Genomic DNA, 20,621 nt, shown 5'->3' on the forward strand with positions numbered 1-20,621 from the left:
TCTGAATATTATGACATTTCAAGTGTAACTGAAATTCTTTAACTTTGGCTGATAAAATTTTCAGAAAAATTCCATTATTTTTCAAGTCTCATAAATAATTTTTTACTTCCTCTCAAAATTACTATGAATTTCTGCAGTATTTTAACCCAAAGATAGGCAGTGAGATTTAAGCATAGCTTGGCAGTCTCTGATAGGACTGACTCTGTCTAGATATACAGAGATTAAGACATAGCCTAATTAGATTTAGAGCTGGGTCCAAAAGCTGAAACAATGAAACAGAAAATTTCAGTAATCAATAATCACGACTTATCTTTATTTACTGATTATTAGAATAGAATGTTGATAAGACACATGACAAGAAATAAGAATTCATGTTTTTTCACAATATAATTTATCTCTGGAATTCTAAACAGCAAAAACATTAGAAACACTATAATTAAATCTAAGATAAGAATATCTACCATTATTACTTAACATTGCTCTGAGAAAAGATGAAACTAAATAACAAAATATAAGATGTATAAAATTTAGAAAGTGAAAAAATTATTGTGCAAATGATATATAACTGGAGAATGTGAATCAACTGAAAAACTATTACAGTAAGATCAAGGCTGATAAGCAGTGTTGTAACAGTGGTGACACAGAGTATTTATAGTACCCCAGCAATCTTCCACACATATGATCTCAGTTTGTCTCTGAGTAATCCAGGGCAGGATGTGACTGCATCCCTGGTGTGTGGAAAAGGACACAGGCACAGGAGTCAAGAGACTTGCTCGAGTGTCCATAGCTGCTGTGGTACCTAGGATTCCAAGCTCTAAAGACTTTAGTGATCACCAGTAGACTGTGGAGGGCAGCAATCCCTAGCCAGCATGCTTCAGAGTAATCATAACCAGTACAGGAAGTGCCAGGGACCCCACTATCCATTTGTCTGGAAGAAACCAGAAACATGACAAGAGGAAGAAACAAAAGGCAGTTTCCAGCCTCCAACCAAACAGTGCTGGCCCAGGAGAGGTAAACACAAGAGACTGGGGATTGTACACCTGCAGTTTCTGAAGAAGCAGTATCTGACATAAAGAAGTAACTTTGTGACATTATAAAGGAACGCAAAGCAGAAATACTAATACAAGTAAAGGGAGATATAAGAAAAATAATAAAAGAAATGTTAAGCACCTCTCAAGAATGGAGAATGGAGGAGCACAGATGGAAGAATGGAGGAGCACAAAAAAGGAGGAAACCGTCGATAAAGACTATAAAAAAAATCTAGAATATATAAAACAGATTCAAGGAGATTACCAGGAAATTAAAAAATCCGTTGAAAGCTGGCAAAACTGCTTGAAAGAAACTAAAGATAGATTATCAAACCTTGAAGACATGTCTTAGTTATTTTTTACTCATTGCTGAGACAAAATATCTGATGCCAAAAGTGAAAGGAAAGGTTTATTTCTTACAGTTTTTGGAGGTTACAATCCATACTCAGTTGGCTCCAAGGTGGGGTAGCATGGTGGGGCCGCAGTTCATGGTGGCTGCAAACAGCAAGGCAGAAACCGGCAAGAAAGAGAGAGAGCACACCTTTTTCCTGCCATTATATCACATCCTGGCTCCACCCCTAAGTGGGTGTGGTAGTGACACCATCAATCCAAGCTCTAGACAATGAACCAATCACAAATGCATAATGCGAAGGCATGAGGCCTGGGGGCCACTGACATAAACCATGACAACAGGTATGCAACATGTGATCGCGAAAGGAAAGAGCTCTTAAAAATAACAAGGAACCAGGAAGCAACAATACAAAGGCTAGAAGATGACAAGAGAACCTATAACTTAAGAATAAAAAGTGTGAGTGAAGAAGAAAATGAAATACAAAGGCTATTTACAGAAATAATTAAAGAGAACTTTCCAAGCATAGGGAAAGGCAATGATATTCAGATACATGAGGCATATCAGCCAGCTATAACCAAAATAGATTGCTACCCAGACATATAATAATCAAGATCCCAGAAATTCAACACAAGAACAGAATAACACAACACAAACTATCAGAGAAAAGAAACAGATCACCTATAAAGGAAAACCCATCAGAACCACGACAGACTTGTTGACACAAACCATCAAATCAAGAAGGGCTTGGAGTGAAGTATTTCAAGCCCTGAAAGAAAATAACCTCCAACCTAGACTGATGTATCCTGAAAAACTATCTTTCAAAATTAATGGAGAAACAAGATGCTTCCATGACAAAGAGGAACTGGGGGAATTCATGACCACCAACCCAACCCTACAAAAAAATACTGAAGGACATTCTAGAGACAGGAAAAAGACCATGGTTTCAGGAACAGTGGCAGAGGGGGCTCATTCAATGGGGCAGACAGTGGAATGAAGGGGAAAAGTAGACAACCAATGGCAGAAAAATAGCATGGCAGAGATGAGGCAGAGAAGGTTGGCCATAACTGCTAACATGGATGGCCTCGGTTCACCAATAAAAAGAAACACAGGCAGAGTGGATCAGGAGATAGGGTCCATCAAAATGCTCTCTATAAGAAATACTGGAAAAGGGTTTATGGACTGAAAGTCAAAGATGAGAAAATAATGCTCTATGGGATAGGAAACTAGAAAAAAGTAGGGGTAGCTCACCCATCAGCTACAGATTGGTTGGAAACACCGAACAGTTTTATACAATGGAGAGCTACTCAGCTATAAGGATGGAAAACTTTGAGGGTCTTGTAGGTAAATGGATATGACTTGAGACCAAGTTCAGGAGTAAAAAGGTTCAGAACCACTTAGGTAAATAGCAGATTGTCTCCCTAATCTAAAAACTAAAGGAGTTAGTGGGATGCAAAATGTACACTGTACCCTGTGAAAGTGAAAGAGGAGGAAGTGTCTAAAAAGGGAAGGCAGAAGACACTGTTAATCTTGTATCATGATTTGAAACCCATATTGTTTTCATCACTCTGTTTAGCTGGTTATAGTCTGTTCCAGTTTGTCTACTTGTACTAGATTTGAGGGTATAGACAGCTATTCCAAAGATAGTGGGATATAGTATAGTAACCATTTTTAGTTTCCTATTAACTTAATCTGAAGCTCTGTATTGCTTTAACTATCTGGTTTTGACTGATTTTATTTGAATCTGTTTTGTTTGATTGCTGTCTTGTCTTGACTGATTTTATCCGAATTTGTCATGTTTGATAGTATCAAGTGCGAAAGTATAGATAGGTAATTACTCTGAAGACAGTAAGATTCACTATGATACCCATTCTAGTTTGACTATTACCGTCTTTTGAAGTCCTATATCTTCAATGTTTTGCTTTTATTCTGCACTGCTATGTTCAATTTTATTGTGCCTGATGATACAGGCAATGCTATTGAAGATAACAAGAGACATCATGGTACCCATTTTAAATCACATACTATGTCCATCCTCTTAATTTGAATGACCTCATTTTTTTTCTCATTTGGTTTTATTCTTTTCAAAATAAAAAAAAAATCTGTCAAGATGCTACCTGATCATACCCTTTGTTAAGTGCTTGTTTTGCTTAATTTCTAAGGACTTCAGAACAATAATCTGTAAATCAGATGTGTTTAGAATCTTATAAATTTTGGGAAACTTTTACTTATTTTGGATTGAGAGAACAAAGAAACAACCTTTTGCAGTAATTACTTACACAGGAATGATGCTGATAAAAAGAGCCTTTTCTTCTCATATTCTGGACATTTCACTATTAGCTTGTTAGTATCTGTGTGCATCAGGCTCACAAATTAAGTTTCAATTAAATTTTAAAAATTTTAATTTTTAAATCTAGTAGGCTTGTATGTAATTCTTGAATTTCATAGAATATTGCTTGTTTATTTTTGCATACTTTATAGGACATGCTGAGCAGGGCTGCAATTGGAGAATGACCAGAGCCAGTGAATTCTGAGCAGAGTTGCTGTGTCTGCTGCTGCTAGCCTTTCTGAAGAGCTGTGCCAGATGCCATTTCCCTCTAAATGCTAAGGAATGTCAGGGATACATGAAATGACAAGCCTGAACTTTAAGGCTGTGTGAGGAAGGTCTGGGAAACAGTCCGGATATTCATTAGCCAGCTGAGCTACACGCTCCGTGCCCATCACTCCTCACATAGACTTAGTGGGGGAAAGCACTGCTGCGGGAGCTGTGTCAAATCAATACCAAATCGGATCAGGCTACAAAAGAATAAAAACTGTCACCCGCATAACCTTCCTAGCAACTGCAATGCGGAAATGCTAATTCTGCGTCAAAGCAGAGCCTTGCTCTTGCAGGGAAGCGTGTCACTGTCTGGATTAGTTTGGGCCAGTCCTAAGGAGGGTTATGTACCCCACACCATGACAATTGTTATTTTCACCAAAATGGACAGTAATTCAGAATTTTTCTCCTGTGTCCCAATCAAGAACTCCATCCTCATTTTCACTCCATTAAACACCCCCCCCCCCATCTTCATTAATACAGTGCGCTCTGGAAATCGAGGGCAGCCGTCACTGGCCCAGGCATCCCTCCCGAGCCTCCTCACTTGCTGTGCCTACAGGGCACTGCTGCACGTGGAAGATGCATGTGCAGAGTGCGTCACAAGGCTGGTGTTTAACTCGATGATTTAGGATGAAAAGACTCAGATTCCTCTAATTCAGAGGAGAAAATATCTTTAAAAGGACAAGAGTAAATGTTTTAAAATATACTGAAAAATATCATGTAAAATTCCTGCAATGAAACAACAATTAGATTATTTCTGGGTCCTGGGAATTAAACCAGAGTCTTCACTCTGCCCTGCAACCTCGGTCCTTTTTATTTCTTATTTTGAGACAAGAGCTCACTAAGTCACTAAGTTGCCCAGGCTGGGCTCAGATTTGTAAACTTTCTTCTTCAGACTCTCAGAGTGCTGGGATTACAGGGTGCTCTACCATGCTTGGCTAACAATTATAATTTGAAAATGAGAAATATATAAAAGTTTACTGAGAAAAAGTGATGGTAAAAACATGCATCATTAAATTACAATTTTTTGAGCTGGAAATAAAAAAATCACTCAAGTTATTTTGTTACATTTGTTTATTTATATCGTCTCATTCCACAAAGGAATTGAGATGACTTTTGATTCAGATTACAATCTACTAAGTGTCTTTTTTAATATTGTAGACTTATTGGGGTATACCATCACACGTATAATGCTTTTTAAAAATCCTTTCGTGATAACATTATTTCCAATACAGTTTTCTGATACCAGTACAGTTTTTGGTGTGTTGAATTAAATTATAGCCCAAATTTGGAGCTGATGGGCTGTGGGAAGGAAGTTTATCTAAACTGACATAAATCTTGCTGACCGCAGACCTGAGGATACTTCTGTGATTAGTAACACTGTGGAGAATGCCAGTCGCACACTGCTGATGTTGTCCCTGCATCCAGACTGAGACGAGACCAGCTACACCTCCTGCACAGCTATGAGCAGGTGCTCAGCAAATGTTTGCTGATAAATAAAACAGTAAAAGTTCACTGGGGCAAAGGATAAGTGACTTTTTGGTCAAAAATCAGAGAGAAGGAATGGTAGTTGCCGGGGGGTATGGGAGGAAAAAACAGGTAGATAGTTAATGGTAGAGTTTCAGTTTTACCAAATGTAAAAAGTCATAGAGATGGACGGTGGTAATGGCTGTACAACATTTTGAATGTGTTTAATTCCGCTATAATGTCTACTTAAAATGGTTAAGATGGTCAATTTCATACCGAACTTCAAGGGATTGCATATAATGAGAGATACAACAGATTAGTCAAGTGGAATAAGCTAAAAACTCAAAGAACGGCCCAGGCAGCTTCGTGTGAGGAGTGAGGGTCAGAAGAGAAGGAAAGGTAGAGGAGGGAAAAGGTGGGAGTATCTAACCCAGTCTGAAGATTATAAGGTGCTGTGACCTGAGGAGGTTGCTTATATCAGTCATCTGCACTGGAGATGAACAAAAAAAAAGACTGTATTCCCCGTGATGATATTTCTGTACAATGCAACAGTTTGTGGCTTGTAAACCAGAATTAGGTTGATCTATACATGGGGACATTAAAAGACTTTCAAGCCTTATTATTAAGTAAAAAAAAAAGTCATGCCACATCACAGATGTTACCAGCCCAATTAATTTACATATAAAAATATATATGTGGAGGGAGGAAGGGGAGAGAGAAAGAGAGAATGCATAAATACATGAAAGATTCAGAGTAAATTCAGAGTCAGATGGCTAGAGGGTGACTTATCAAACTGGATCCTTTCAAGAAGCAAAATGGGCACAAGGCCAGGGTGTGAAGGCAACACTCCCAGATGATACTGTATATTCTACGTACTTTTCTCAGTAAGAATATAGTCCTTGTTAACCATTTGTGCAATTTTAAAAAAACAAAAGTGAACTTCTGAAAAGGAATTAAAATTATAGCCAAGATTCTGGTTTGAACAAGTTAGCAAATGATAATAATGAGGGTTACATTTCATAGTGGTACAGGAAAAGCAGCTTTTGAAAAAAAAGAAAATAAATTCAGTTTCAGACACACTGAAGGGAAGTTGCCTGCGGGACATCGAAGTCTGAGCTAGAGCTGGTCACTGGCAGCTGTGACGGCTTGTGATGCAAGTATGTAAGATTTTCTCCTACTTGCCTGGGGAAGAAGAGAAGAGGCCTACAGAGGACCCCGAGAAACTGCTACACACTTAATGGCATGGAAGGACAGGTGAAACTCAGCTACACTGAGTTGGAGCTATCAGACCGGAAAACAGACTGGTGTACCAGAAACCTAAGAAAAATGTGTGAGAAAGAACAAACAAGTGCTGGCTGTACTGTTACGTACAGATCGAGCAAGACTAGAACACAAAAGTCATTTGAGACTTCTGTCAGGTTATTTTTAAGAATGTAGAGAAAGCAGAATACAAAGTGCGTCATGTGTACGTGTGTGTGCAAAGGCACAACAGAATAACTCAGTCCTTTAGGTCTGAATTTAACTGAGACAATAGTATGGTGTCCTTGAAAGTACTTAAAGTTTAAATATCACACGGCTTCTTACATGAGAAACCCAAACTATAAAAAATAAAATAAACAATAGATAATAAGAAATAAGGACTCAGATATTTTTGTGAAAGGGAAGGGGACCAACAGACAGACAGAGGCAGGAGGGAGATGGGGGAAGAGGAGATGAGAAGAGCTGAGATGTTATGGTTGATACACTGTGTTAACAGGAGTAGTCTAGAGGCTGAAGCTCTCTCTGTAAACATCCTCATCTTGTGCAAGAGGAGGGCAAGGTGATGCTGAGGGTGGAGAGCCTGCCGACAGTGTAAGGGAGGAAGGAAACAAGCTTTTCCTCTTTTGCTCTTGTTGCCTTTGCTGTCATCGGCTGCGTTCCACTCTTGCCCCTATGTAATGCTACCCTGCCTGGGAACCTGCTGTTTATGATTGAGTCCTCCACAAACTGTGAGCTAAATAAACCTTTATTTCCTTGATTCTGAGTGTCAGGTATTTTGTCTCAACAATGAGAAGAAAGTAACCAAGAAAGATGCGTTATGTATGTGCACCAACTTCCCACATGAAATGTAATCGTTATGTACTGAAAACATGATTAAAAGTTGAAAAAAAAAAAAAAACCAAGGTGGAAAAATAATATAGGGACACTTTTCACTAAAAAATTCAGAATCTGTACAGGAATTTTTAATTCAGTTCTCAGTTATGAAGAGATAACCGAGTAACAACTGATACGGTAACCTCATAATCATGGTAAATGGATAAAAATTCATATGATGGATTATCATATACGGAGGTAAATTTTATGTAAATTACCAGCTAGCTATGTTATACTAAAGAATACAAAATAGTATGAGTGGCAGAAAATAGCCATCAACATTCTCCTCTTAATGTAAGCAGGGGTAGCTTTTCTGTGACATTTTCACACAGTGAGAGTGACCTGCAGATAGCCTCAGCTTCTTTAATGCCAGAAACAGTTCATGTGTGATACTGGGAAATGTTCTCTAAGTAACAGAAATAAAAGCCTGACTGATTTCAGCAACAGAAGAGGGAAATCCCTTTCTTGAGGGTAAGTGCTCCTTGGGTAGCACTGCTCACACCAAACTTCAGACTTCAGGAACCTTGCTGGCCGCAGTCACTGTCCTCTCAACCAACCAAAGCTCCCACTACCAATGTTCTTTTCAGTAAAAGCGTTCGTAGCTGATTAAAACACAGAACTCATTAAATCAACTTGAGTCCACAGAGTTTAAGGATAGGCTTCGGCTTTATCTAAATGTGAAGGTATATATTGGTATATATTTGTATGCCTCTTTTCCCATGGTGTGTATTTGCCATATCTTTTTGCAAATGCAGTACTCGTTATTTAAAATACAAAGTAAAGGTAACACAAGTAGAAAAGCTCTCTGGTAGGCTTGAAACATAGAATTCAAAGGAATATTCAAAATAAATATGATTAGACTTATGATTAGAATGGTCACACTAAGTTAATTTAAAATATAATAATTTCAGATCTATTTCAGAATTCCTTAAATTTCACTGTGAATAATTACAATTATGTAGCTTCTTTGAACTCATTAAGGACTTACTATTCACAAAGACACAACTATGTGTTGGAACAAATTCCTAGCCCCAGTATCTAACATGCTAGAATGTTAGGGGTGGAACTCCATTTTCTTTCATCAGGAAGTGAAAAGTATGTAGCACATATTGTTACTCCTAGTTAGAACTTACTGCTATTTACTTGTGATCCAAAATACCGTCTTTTTGAAGGATCCCAGATGATCTAACAGATGCCTGGCACTCAGCTCTTCCACTACAAAGACCCAAAGTAAGAATTGCACAGCTGCATCATGCAGTGAGTGAAAAACACTGGAATCCAGGAGCAAGACTGGGACCTTGGAAGATCCAGCGCCCCAGAGCAACATCAGAGAAAGAGAAGACACCGTAACATCTGGCACCCAAGCTCCAAAGCCAGGGAGGAGGCTCCCTTTTTGTAGGGGCAAAGGAAAAAGAGTCCCAATGACCTCTATCAGGGTGGATACTAGTAATCTTGGCTAGTGGAAAGTTTCTGAATGCCACAGGATTGCAGTTCAGTTAAATAAGTAATCCAAAGTCTGCACAATGGCTTTGTTTTGGAAGAAGATTTTAGATCATCTCCCAGCAAACACTCAGGCTGCTGAAGCTAGGGTCTTGAAAAACCAACATCTTGAAGCCATATTAAAGCCAACACCTTGAACAGGGAACCACTGTCTGAGTTTTGACCACTCTTGGCATCAGAAACTGCTGCATATTCATTCTCATCATGGGACTGCAGTAGCATTCTGCTGCCCTGTCATGGAGTAGGGATGCTCGCCCTATGAACTCACTGTGGACCAAGAGACTGACTGTAAGCCAAGCCTGCCAAGTGCCCTGCACTGCAGAGGATGGGTGCTGCAATATGAAACAGGGCAGGAGTTGGCACCCTTGAGATCAGGGCACTTGCTCTGTGACACTGAGAGTATGACCAGCTAGCTGCCTGTGGACTCCTGCCTATGTCAGCATTAACACAGCTTCCACATGGTTCCCACTTCCTTCCCCCATGCACTGCATTCAAGCACCTCTTATTGACAGATTTTGGATGGAAGACCATGGTTCCTGGTGCTATTTGACCAAGAAGAACATGTTGACATGGCCTTGAGCAACTTGGTGGCTCTGGCAGTTGCTTGGCTCCTAAACACACACTAGACCTGAAGGAGCTCTGGGAAGAAATGCTTCTGCTCCAGTCATCCTTCTACTACTGGGAACACATAGTCAAAGAGGCCCGAGAGGAATTTTGCTTGCCACCAGCTACAGATCCCCTCATGGGTGTTCACTGCATTGGTAGATAGGAGCCATGGTTCCTGCTGTTTCCAAGTTCCCCAGATCCCCACTGTCCTGTCTTCACTCCTTGTCTGACTATGCACTGCTATCAGCACTGGGTGCTCCTGCCACCACCTCTCTGTACAGCATCAAGATGTACTGTTGACTGACCGGAGAACAACTGCTTTGGGCTCCTCAACACTGCTAGGTTTGCCAGTATGGATGCCCTTTCTAGAAGCAAAGATAGCATCAGAAGTGCCAGAGAAAAATCCCATTATTCTGACTGGTACCACCACTCCAATGGTATCTCTATGCTTGATACACTGTGTCAACTTGAGAAGCGTATAAGTTTAACTAAGAGATTCAGCAGGGACCCAGGATCCTTACTTTCTAAACATCCTGAGGCTGTGCAAGAGGAGGAGACAGAGATTTTGTGAGTGCTACATCTGCCCTGGGGTTGGGGGTGGCCTGCATACTACAAGGGAGGAAGGCTTGCTCTCGCCATTTTGGTCTGGATGGTTTTATCAAGTGGCATGCTACTCTGCCTTGGAGCCAGCTGATTATGGACTGAAACCTCCACCGTGTGCTAAATAAACCTTTCCTTCCTTAGTTTTGAGTGCTGGGTGTTTTGTCTCAGCAATGAGAAAAAAGTAACTGAGACAGTAGCATTAGCCATATAGTGATCATGTCCATTCTAGTGGTTCCCCATAACCACTAGAATGGCTAGAATGTCCCATTTTTTCATGTCTCACAGAGACAATGGGTCTTTCTGACCCCATCATGGTATGCACTATGCCTATAGAAATTAATCACAGCCAAAGAAGCTACAGACAGATTATATTGTGCTGTCCAGCTAGAAATAAAGCCAAATTGTATAACGAACTACTGATATGCCAAGATACATCTTTATGAGAAAGCTGCTTATTAAGGAGGTCACTCCATAAAAGCATTTGAAATTTGATCGAGCAGTTGCAAAAATATGAATATATGAGCATGAGCAATATGAAAAAGTAAGGTTATATGAACATATTACTTCCTGATAGGATTATTTCCAGAGGATGAAAAATATTTCCAAAAGATGAGGAGTATAAAACAAAAGAGGCCTTTATTCTGGGAACACGGGGAAAGAGGACTGGCGCGCTGGCCGCTGGAATCTGGTGATCTCTCTCACGCGGACACGTGGCTTGGGGGAATATAAGTAGCCTAAGCTTAGGGCAGTGCCCTAAGGCCATTAGAGATGCACAGGTGTTTCATTGGCACATGTCTGGTGCCAGGGGCAGATTCCGAAGGGTTGGGGGATATGGGGTTACAGGTGAATCTCTAGGGGCGGGGGAGACAGGAGCTCCCTAATTCCCGCTGAGGCTTTTTCTGGCTACAGTGTCCGGTCTGGGTCAGCAACCCTTTCACTTCCAAAAGAACATAAAAACTCTCTAGCAAGAGGAAACAAAACCATAGGGATGAAATGCTTGATAAAGAAGGGATGATTATGAAGAAGTTCAATGAGAACCAAGAGGAAAAAGACCAATAGCTAAGTTAAATGATGAAGGCCATGTAAGACATTAACAAGGAATTCAGCCAAAGACCTTGAAAACAAACCAAATGTATTTTGCAAATGAAAAGTTAAGGCAAACAGAAAAATACAGTTGAAAGCCCTGACAAGAAATAAGGTCAAGTGACCTAAATTTGAAGCCAGCTCTTTTGAAATATCTGCATCAGACCAAAAGGGAGAGGGGCACAGGACGGAAGGAAGAAGACTTTAAACTTTTATAGCACCATAAACGAACAAATGTGTAACTTTTTAGAATACCTAAGGGTGAAAAGGACAGATAAAACTTACTCAATGAATAGTAGGAAACATCACACATCTTGGGAGGATACAGATATCCATGTATAAGCTTAAAGAACCCAAAATAGATATGATCAGAAGATCAAATCTAGATTTGAAAGATCTTGCCACTAGAAATAATTCTTTTGGCAATTCTTCAGCAGCTTGCAAATCAAAATAAAACTAAAACCAAGAAATAAAGGTCAAAGAAATTTTAAACTGAAACTAATGCTCTACTAACGTAGAACACCAGAAGTATTCCTTCTTGGAGAGCCAGCCTGCAGCCGTATTTCTTTTCCTGGTCTGGTGTCTTTAAATGTAAGGAACACTGATAGAGCTAACACAGCTACAGATATTAAAGGACCAGAACAACACTTTTTTCATATGAATCATTAGCTACAGAAGACTGTCCTAAAGTTCTGACGTAGTTTACAAAGCTGAGAAGTTTAAGATTTTATTCCATACAGTAATGACTGTTACTGCTTTTAAATGCTTGTGTGTCATTCTTAAAAGAATCCTGCTAGATGGGTATTATAATTATATTCTGTTTCTACAAATATAGAAAAGGAGGCATCATATGAATTATTCAAGATTATACAACAAACAGTAGAACTAAAATCTGAAAAGGAGTCTACCAACAAGTTCCTGTTCTTCTCTGGGGGTACATAACATAGCTGTGTATATAAACTAAAGTCAAACTGACCTTTCTTCTCTGGGTGTTTTCAATTTTTCATTGTATTAGTATCAACTGGAAAAATTTATGGTTCAGTTTTTACAAAAGCCATTTTTTTAGTTTGTTAAAGAATCTAAGAATGAAACTGAGGTGTGATTATCCTTATTTTACTTATATTTTTGGTGCCAAGTATCAAACTCACAATCTTGCACTTGCCTGGCAGGCGCTTGTGATACTGAGCCCTGGCCACACCCGCTCGACTATCCTAATTTTAAAGACTATTCTTTTTGTTTGTTTTTGAGGCAAAGTCTCATTATGTAATTTAGGCTGGCCTCAGACTTGAGGCGATCCTTTCTGCTCAGCTTTCTGACTGCTGGAATTATGGTGTGCACCCCCACACCTGGCTAAAGAATATACTTTCATAGGTCATCAGGTATCATTTTAATATCCACCCACTATTTGTTAGCATTTAAATTAGCATCCTTAAATAAGCATATTAGAATAGAAATGGAGTAAAATTTCACATAAAGTATTTTATAGAGAGGACTCAAATCAAAGTCACAATGGAGTATCACTTCACCGCAGTTAGAACGGCTATGAGCAAAAACAGACAAGTGGTAGTGAGGGTGTGTGGGAGCGGAACCCTCCCATGCTGTGTGTGGGATCCTAACTTAGTACTACAATCATTATGGGTAGCAATGTGCAGCACTTCAACCAGTTAAAATCAGAACTACTATATAAGGCTGAAATCCTATCATGAGTACATATCTAAAGGAAATAAAATAAGTATGCTGGAATTGCCATGTTTATTGCTGCATTATTTAGAATAACTGAGAAATAGAAACAAATGAAGTGCCCATCAGCAGTTGAATATATATACAATGAAATACTATTTTATTCCAGAAAAGAATGAAATCCTGCAATTTGTGATAACATGGAAAGAACTGGAGAGCTAGGCACAGAACGACAAAGACAGGATGATCTCACTCGTATTTGCAATCTAAAAAAAGTTAATCTCACAGAATTTGAGGCAATATGCTTTATGTTTTTAAAAAAGCTAAAAAATTGTGAATGTTGAATAACTGATAAATGTTCGGGCAGCTACATATACATATTCTGATTTGAAGATTTTATAATTTATACGTGTATTAATACATGACATGGTACCCCATAAATATATATAATTTTTATGTATCAGTTGAAAATAAAAACTATTTACCAACATCATCAAATTTAGTGATGAAATGTGAAGCACTTTCATTAAACTAAGGAATAGCAAGTCTATTCACTCTCAATACTTTTTTAGTTTTTTTAGTCATTATGTCAAGTCCTTTAACCCACAGAAATACACAAAATAAAATTCATTTTAGATAATGCAGTCAGTGAATACAGGTTGTCACTTACTACTTTCATTTTTACAGGATTTTATTTATCCTTGTTTTCAAGGTCCGTATTTTTTCCTATTATGATCACAGCCACAGAGACATTTGTTCTGCAGAGTAACCTGTTATTCTGGTTTTGAGAAAGGATCATACCCATATGTCACATCAACACTTATTTTATAGTTGTGGTCCTATCCAAAGCAATAAGACAAAAATAATCAGAAACATAATAGAAAGATTTTTTAAATAATTGATTTAATTAAGTGTGTAAATATTTCAGAGAATCTACAAAACAGTGGATTTTAAAAAGGAACAGGAAATTCTTGGAGATTAAATAATGTGAGCTAAAGGAAAAATCTTAAAAGATATTTTGAATTATGTGAAGTAAAAACTTTAGGGAATATAGCAAAAGCAGTACACAGAGGGAAATTTATATCATCAAATGCACATATTAAAGAAGAGAAAATATAAAATCAACCTTCTACCTCAAGAAACTAGAAAAAGAAAAATAAAACTCAAATAATAAGAAATAAAACGGTGCAAAAATCAGTGAAATTGAAAATAGGATAACAGAAAAATCAGTAAAATCAAAATCTTGTTATTTAGAAAGATTAATGAAACCAACAAGCAAATTAAAAGTAATAGTATCAGAAATGAAAGAGGAACCAATAGCACTGATCATGTAAACATTAAAAAGATAATACAGAACTTCTGGGAGAACATGGTGAACAGATAACAGCAGCTATGGAGGCTCTCTGAGTTAGCCAGCTTAGAACCCAGGAATGGTGCGGTGTGAGGAGTCCTAAGCAAGTGGAGATATACCCTGCCGACCCAGGAACGAACTAAGCTGAGAGAAACAACGGGAAATGCAATCCCAGTGCTATAACCAGAACAGATAAAATTTCAGCGCTGAAGCTGGAACCCGCGCCTCTGGAAGCTGCGAAATTTGCTGCTGCCTCTGCTGCATCTGAATTGGCACAGCAGGGACAGAGAGGTGAAACCTCTGAGAGTGGGAATTGGCAAATAGAGTTGAGAGCAGGACTGCCAGGGAGCTCTGCATCGACCTGCAGTGAGTGAGAGGAATGGGGACCCTTCCATAGATTAGGAGGCTCCAACAGAGGACATTCTGGGACCGTGCAGACTAGCCGGAACAGGATGCTGCAGTGACTTTAGTCGCACATTCCCCTCTCAAGTGGGATTGGTGGGGAGTGCTTGGCCTGGATGATGCCACAGACTAAGACCCAGTAAGCTAGCCCAAACTAGGTCCCAGCACCTGGCGGTGCACTTGAGCATTGAAGCCTTCACTACGTTGACTGACCTGGAGGGGTGGGCCCAGCACAGACTGCCCAGGTCTATGTCTCCCTAGTACACTGCAGTGGGTGGGAACACCTAGCTGGCACAATTCAAACAAACTGTAACTGACAAAGAAAGAAACTAGGCCTCCTATATACGCTTGTGTGGAAGGAACAAAAAGTATGGGAAGAGGGAGCAACAAGAAAGGGTCCTTGGACCCCAATTCTAAGAACACTGATCCAGGAAAGGTAAATGCAAAGGAGAATGAGGACAGAAAACATGCGATAGCAGACACGGCACCAACAGACATAAAGCGGTATCTCCGGAGCCTCATAGATGAGTTCAAAATTGAAATATTTAACCAAGTAAAGCAAGATATAAGTAGAATAGTTAGAGAAATGCTAAGCACTGCCCAAGAAAAAATAGATGATGGAATGGAAGAACAGAAAAAAGGGCAGAATTGTTTGATGAAGAAAATAGAGAAAACAGAATATGTGAAGTAGGTTCAAAGAGATTACCAGGAAATTAAAAACCCTACTGAAAGCTTGCATAACAGCTTGAAAGAAACTAAGGATAGATGATCTGAACTGGAGGACAGATTTGTAATGTGGGAGCATGAAATGAAAAACTTCTTAAAGATAACAAGAAAACAAACAATAATACAAAGGCTTGAAGATGATAAGAGGATCTATAACTTAAGAATTAAGAACGTAAAAGAAGAAGTAGCGACACAAACAAATGAACTACAAAGGCTATTCACAGAAATAATGCAGGAAAATTTCCCTAATTTAGCAAAAGGTAAAAATACTCAGATGTATGAGGCATACAGGACCCCAGCCACCTACAACCCAAACAGAACAAATCCAGGCATATAATAATCAAAAGTCCAGAAATCCAATATAAGAACAGAATATTAAAAGCCATCAGAGACAAGAAACAGATCACTTACAAGGGAACACCCATCAGAATTACAGCAGACTTCTCGGCACAAACCATCAAATCACGAAGAGCGTGGGGGGAAATAATTCAAGCTTTGAAAGATAATAACCTCCAGCCAAGATTGATATATCCTGCACACTGTCCCTAGAAATTGATGGAAAAACAAGGTGCTTCCAGGATAAAGAGGAACTAGGGGAATTTGCAACCACCAATTCAACTCTACAGAGAATACTGCAGGACATTCTAAAAAAGAAAAACACCAAGATTCCAGAAACAGTGTCAGAGAGGCCACAATGAATGGAGCAGAAAGCAAAATGAAGAAGACAAACTGACAACTAATGACAGAAAAAGAGCTCAACAGAAATGAGGCAGAGAAGGTTAGATGGTAGGAACAGCTATTTTGGTGAAAACAACACATCATAATAGCTAGTGCTGATTTAGTATCATCTTGCTTTGAAGTCCCATCAAGCTTTTGTTCTTCTGTGTCCATCAGTCTTAACATGTTGTATCTTATTGGATTTTATTATATGTGATAATATAAACAAAAACTTTTATAGACAAGGAGATTATACAGAAACCATTGTTCATTTTCTGTTAGTTGGTTCTAAATACCCTGTAATACTGTCATTCTCTTGAATGGTTTTACATTGTCTTGATATGTTTGATGCTACAGTATACGAAGTTATACTCAAAGATTTCAAGAAAAGAGATACTACGGTAACTACTTTTATGTCGGGATATCTGGTAGTGAAACACTATTTTGCTTAAATGATTATGTTTTGACCTGTGCTGTTTTGTTGTTATGTCCTCTTTTATCTCAATCTCCTTTTTTCATTATTTACTTTCTTATTTTTATCTTTTTAATTAAGGGAAAGATAAAAAAGCAGGACATATTATAGTAACCCACTTTGATTTCTTATTAAGTTGATTTGAAACCCTGTATTGCTCTCACCATCTTGTTTTGACTGATTTTCCTCTATTCTGTTTTGCTTGATAGTACCAAGTTTGAGAGTATAGGCAACAACTGTGAAGACAATAAGATTCATTATGACACCCATTCTGGGTTGACTATTATCTTCTTTTGAAGTCTTGTAATGTCTCCAATGTTTTGGTTTTATTGGTTTTGTTCTTTACTGTTTTGTTCAATTTTATCATAACTGATGATATAGGCAATTCTTTTTAAGACAGCAAGAGGCATTATGGTAATCAATGTTGATCACCTTGTATTTTGTTTTTACAGTATGTATTATATCCATACTTTTGATTTGACTGATTCTGTTTTGTTATGTCGCATTTGGTTTTATTCTCTTCAAAAAAAGTAATAAGAACTGTGGGAGTAATAAAACCCAAAATGTGTAACTATCATTGTACAAAAGAGAGGAAAAGAAAGTGCTCTAAAGGATATAACTGTATGTATCTTTAAGTGTATAAGATAGATAACCATATTACTGAGTTTTGTTGGATCATTGAACAGAACTGTTTGCAATCTCACTGTTAGAATGTCCACTTTATATGCTTTAATTTTGTAACTTGAATAACTATTTCTAAGATGACAATATGTGATCTATTAACTAGTGATTTCCTACTGTTTATTTTTTCTGAAATTCTGTATAACTTGTACCCTTTTTCTGTTTTTTTCTTTTTCTCCTTAAATAAAATAAAAAAAAGATAATAAAGAACTCTCCCAAACAGCCCTATGCCTACATACTGATCAACTTACATGAAATGAACTAATTTCTTGAAAGACACAGTAGCACGAAGTTCATACAAGGAGACACAGTCAATCTGGGAAGGCCTGGATCTACGATAGAAATTATAACCAATGTCCTTCTGTGGTGACATTCTGGACACGGAGAAGACTTTACATGTGTGAGTGCAGGTATAAGTGGGCAATCTACATACCTTTCCCTCAGTCCCCCTCTCCTCCCCAGTTCTCGGGATTGAATTCACATCTTTGCATATGACAGGCTAATGCTCTATCACTGAATTACAGTCACAGCCCTTTTAAAACATTGTATTTGAGATAGAATTTTGCAGGCTAGCTTTGAATATGTGATCCTCCTGCCTTGGCCTCCCAGGTGGCTGAAATAACGGGTATGCACCATCATGCTTGGCTCCTTCCTTTCAATTTTGCTGTGAATCTAAAACTTCCCTAAATATTAAAGTTAGGGAGGGATGAATACCTGAAATTAGCTGAAACTAATCCAAAATAAATAATGTTTCTATACATCAGTAATAATCGACTAGAAAAATAAAAGCATGTTATAGACAAAACTGACAAGGCATTTATTTTTCACGTGGACATCTCATAGAAACATCTAAATCTATGTGTTCAAAATTGTACACTTGCTTCCCATCTTCAAGTCTGGTTTTTCTGCAGTATTCCTATTTCAGTAGACAGAAACTCTGTCCTTCTAGCCTAACACAAAAATGTTGCGTTTATTCTTCATCCTGCTGTCTTTCATACCTCATGTTCAGTCGGCACACTCTCCTGGTTCTGGTTCTGAGATACATGCCTACGTCTCATCACTTCCGCTCTTCCCCTTTGGGTCTGGGCCGCCACGGCTCCCTTCCGGGTCTTCTTTTCCTCTTTCTCATTCTGTTCTTTTCACTACAGCAGCAGGGTAACCCCTTACATGAAACTCACATCACAATAGCACTCCTTCAGCCTCCTGCTTTTTACCAGTATGTCAAGCATGCAATCATCTTTGCATTTGCTATTCCTTTGCTTGGAACATTTATCCCTAAGAAATAAATATACATGATGTAATTTCTCACTTCCTTGAAGGGTTTTTTTCCCTCAAATGTAACCTTCTAGCTGCTCTTTGAGTTCCTCATATAAAATAGCAACCCTTTCTACTCTTTGATTACTCTCATTCTTTCACTCCCTCTGATTCTTTAAAACCTCTCTTACTGACATCTATCTCCAATAGCACATTAAATGTACTTCTTATTTTGTAACTACATCCGTCACTAAATGCACATGCTATGATGTCAGGTATTCTTTTTTTCGTGGCTACTTCCTGAGCAGCTGAACAGTATGTGATTTTTACATATGTTTCAGTATGTGCAAGATTATGTATTGGCTTTTATGTTATTATATTTTCCTTTATGATTGGAGTATTTCACTAAAAGTGATAAACTAAATCCTAAAGTAAACTAAGACTTGATTATGCTTCAGATAGCAATATTTCATGCAAATAAATCTCAGCAGTATTTTTTCACTCTTAATGATATTAAATTCATGAAGATATGTGAGTTAAAAGTACACAAAGTAACTGGGGATTTAGTTCAGCAGCATAATTGCCTGCCTTACAAATATACAGTCATGAGTTCAATTCCTGGTACAAAAAAAAATACACAAAATAATTTGTTTCATATCCCAAAGCTTTAGCAAAATAACTTATAACTCTGAGACTTACTATAAAGGGAATATATGGAGGGAATTATGGATCTAGTGACTTTGAAAGTACTAAATTTCAAATAAAATTCTTATTTCAGATCATGGTATAAGAGAAAAAGATTTAAAGTCACTGCAACTTAAAGCAGTAACTTTTCTTAATGAAATTTTATTTTACAGCAAAATAAAAGTCTGACATTACTTGAACAGTTATCGCATGTTTCTGACCTTTTAAAATCTACCACCTCTCAAACTTTTTTGCTTCATGTAAATGTCAAGATCAGCAGAAAAAGCAGATAGCAAGCGACAGTTAATGAGAATTGCAAAGCTGCCCCTCCAAAAAGCCAACGTGAATATTGGCAGGTGCACGGTTATATCTGGACGTCCCCCAAAGCCTCATATGCTAATAGGTGGGGCTTTTGCTGGGGACGGGATCACGGTGATACACTGGATTAGACCACTGATGAGTTTATAGCTAAGTGTGTCACTGGGAGATGCAGCTCGGTGGGAGGAGTGGGTCCCTGAGGGCGCGGTATGGAAGGGTCTGTCTCTCTCTCCTTCTCCCTTGATCTCTTTCTCTGCTCTAAGGGAAAATGAAGCTCCGGAAAAGCTGCTGACTGAGTGAGGACGTGCTCCTCCCACAGGTGCTCAGAGGTGCCCGGCACAGTCGAGGCTCCCAGGACCGACAGGTTAAGGAGATCCGTCTGCTGCCTGCGCATGAAGCCAACAAAGCAATGTCACACTTGACAAAGCATACAGGCCGTATGGAATTTAGAAACTTCACCAGAGGAAGGCCGTTATCAACAACAAAATCAGCACCGTACCAAACTGTAACACAAACGCTGGGCAGAGAGCAGGACCTCATTTCTAAAACTGCAGTATTATTTACAAGGTTCACTTCACAAGAAAATATTGAATGGTGGAGTTAGAAGGCAAGATTTTAAAATCAGCTATTGTAAAGAACTAAAGGAAACCATCTTTAAGGAATTTAAAAAAGAACTGTATGTTGCAAGGACAAAGATGTCTCAGTAAATACTGAACAACTTTCAAGAGATAGGAACTATTTTAAACAGAACCGAGTATATGTGGTAGTGCTGAAAAGTTCAGCAACTGAAGTGAAAAACCGACGCCAGATGCTTCTTTGTCAATCAAGAAGTCGGTATCGGTTCTACCAATAACCTTTCTTTATTTTAGAAAATTCCTTCATCTCTGTAGTCTCTTATATCACAAGATGACGTACACACAAAAACCACGATGGTATAGAAAACAAAACCAAACTTGTTATATGGGGAAATA

General features: G+C 38.4%; 1 protein-coding gene across 4 annotated transcripts in view; it reads right to left on the reverse strand.

Annotated features, from left to right (window-relative positions):
* Tbck (TBC1 domain containing kinase) overlaps positions 1-20,621 on the reverse strand; it is a 193,713-nt gene that overhangs the window by 45,794 nt on the left and 127,298 nt on the right. The window lies entirely within an intron of this gene.

This window comes from Cavia porcellus, unplaced genomic scaffold (assembly GCF_034190915.1).
Source record: "Cavia porcellus strain 051 isolate PalLab524CR breed Dunkin Hartley unplaced genomic scaffold, mCavPor4.1 scaffold_14, whole genome shotgun sequence".
Lineage (NCBI taxonomy): Eukaryota > Metazoa > Chordata > Mammalia > Rodentia > Caviidae > Cavia > Cavia porcellus.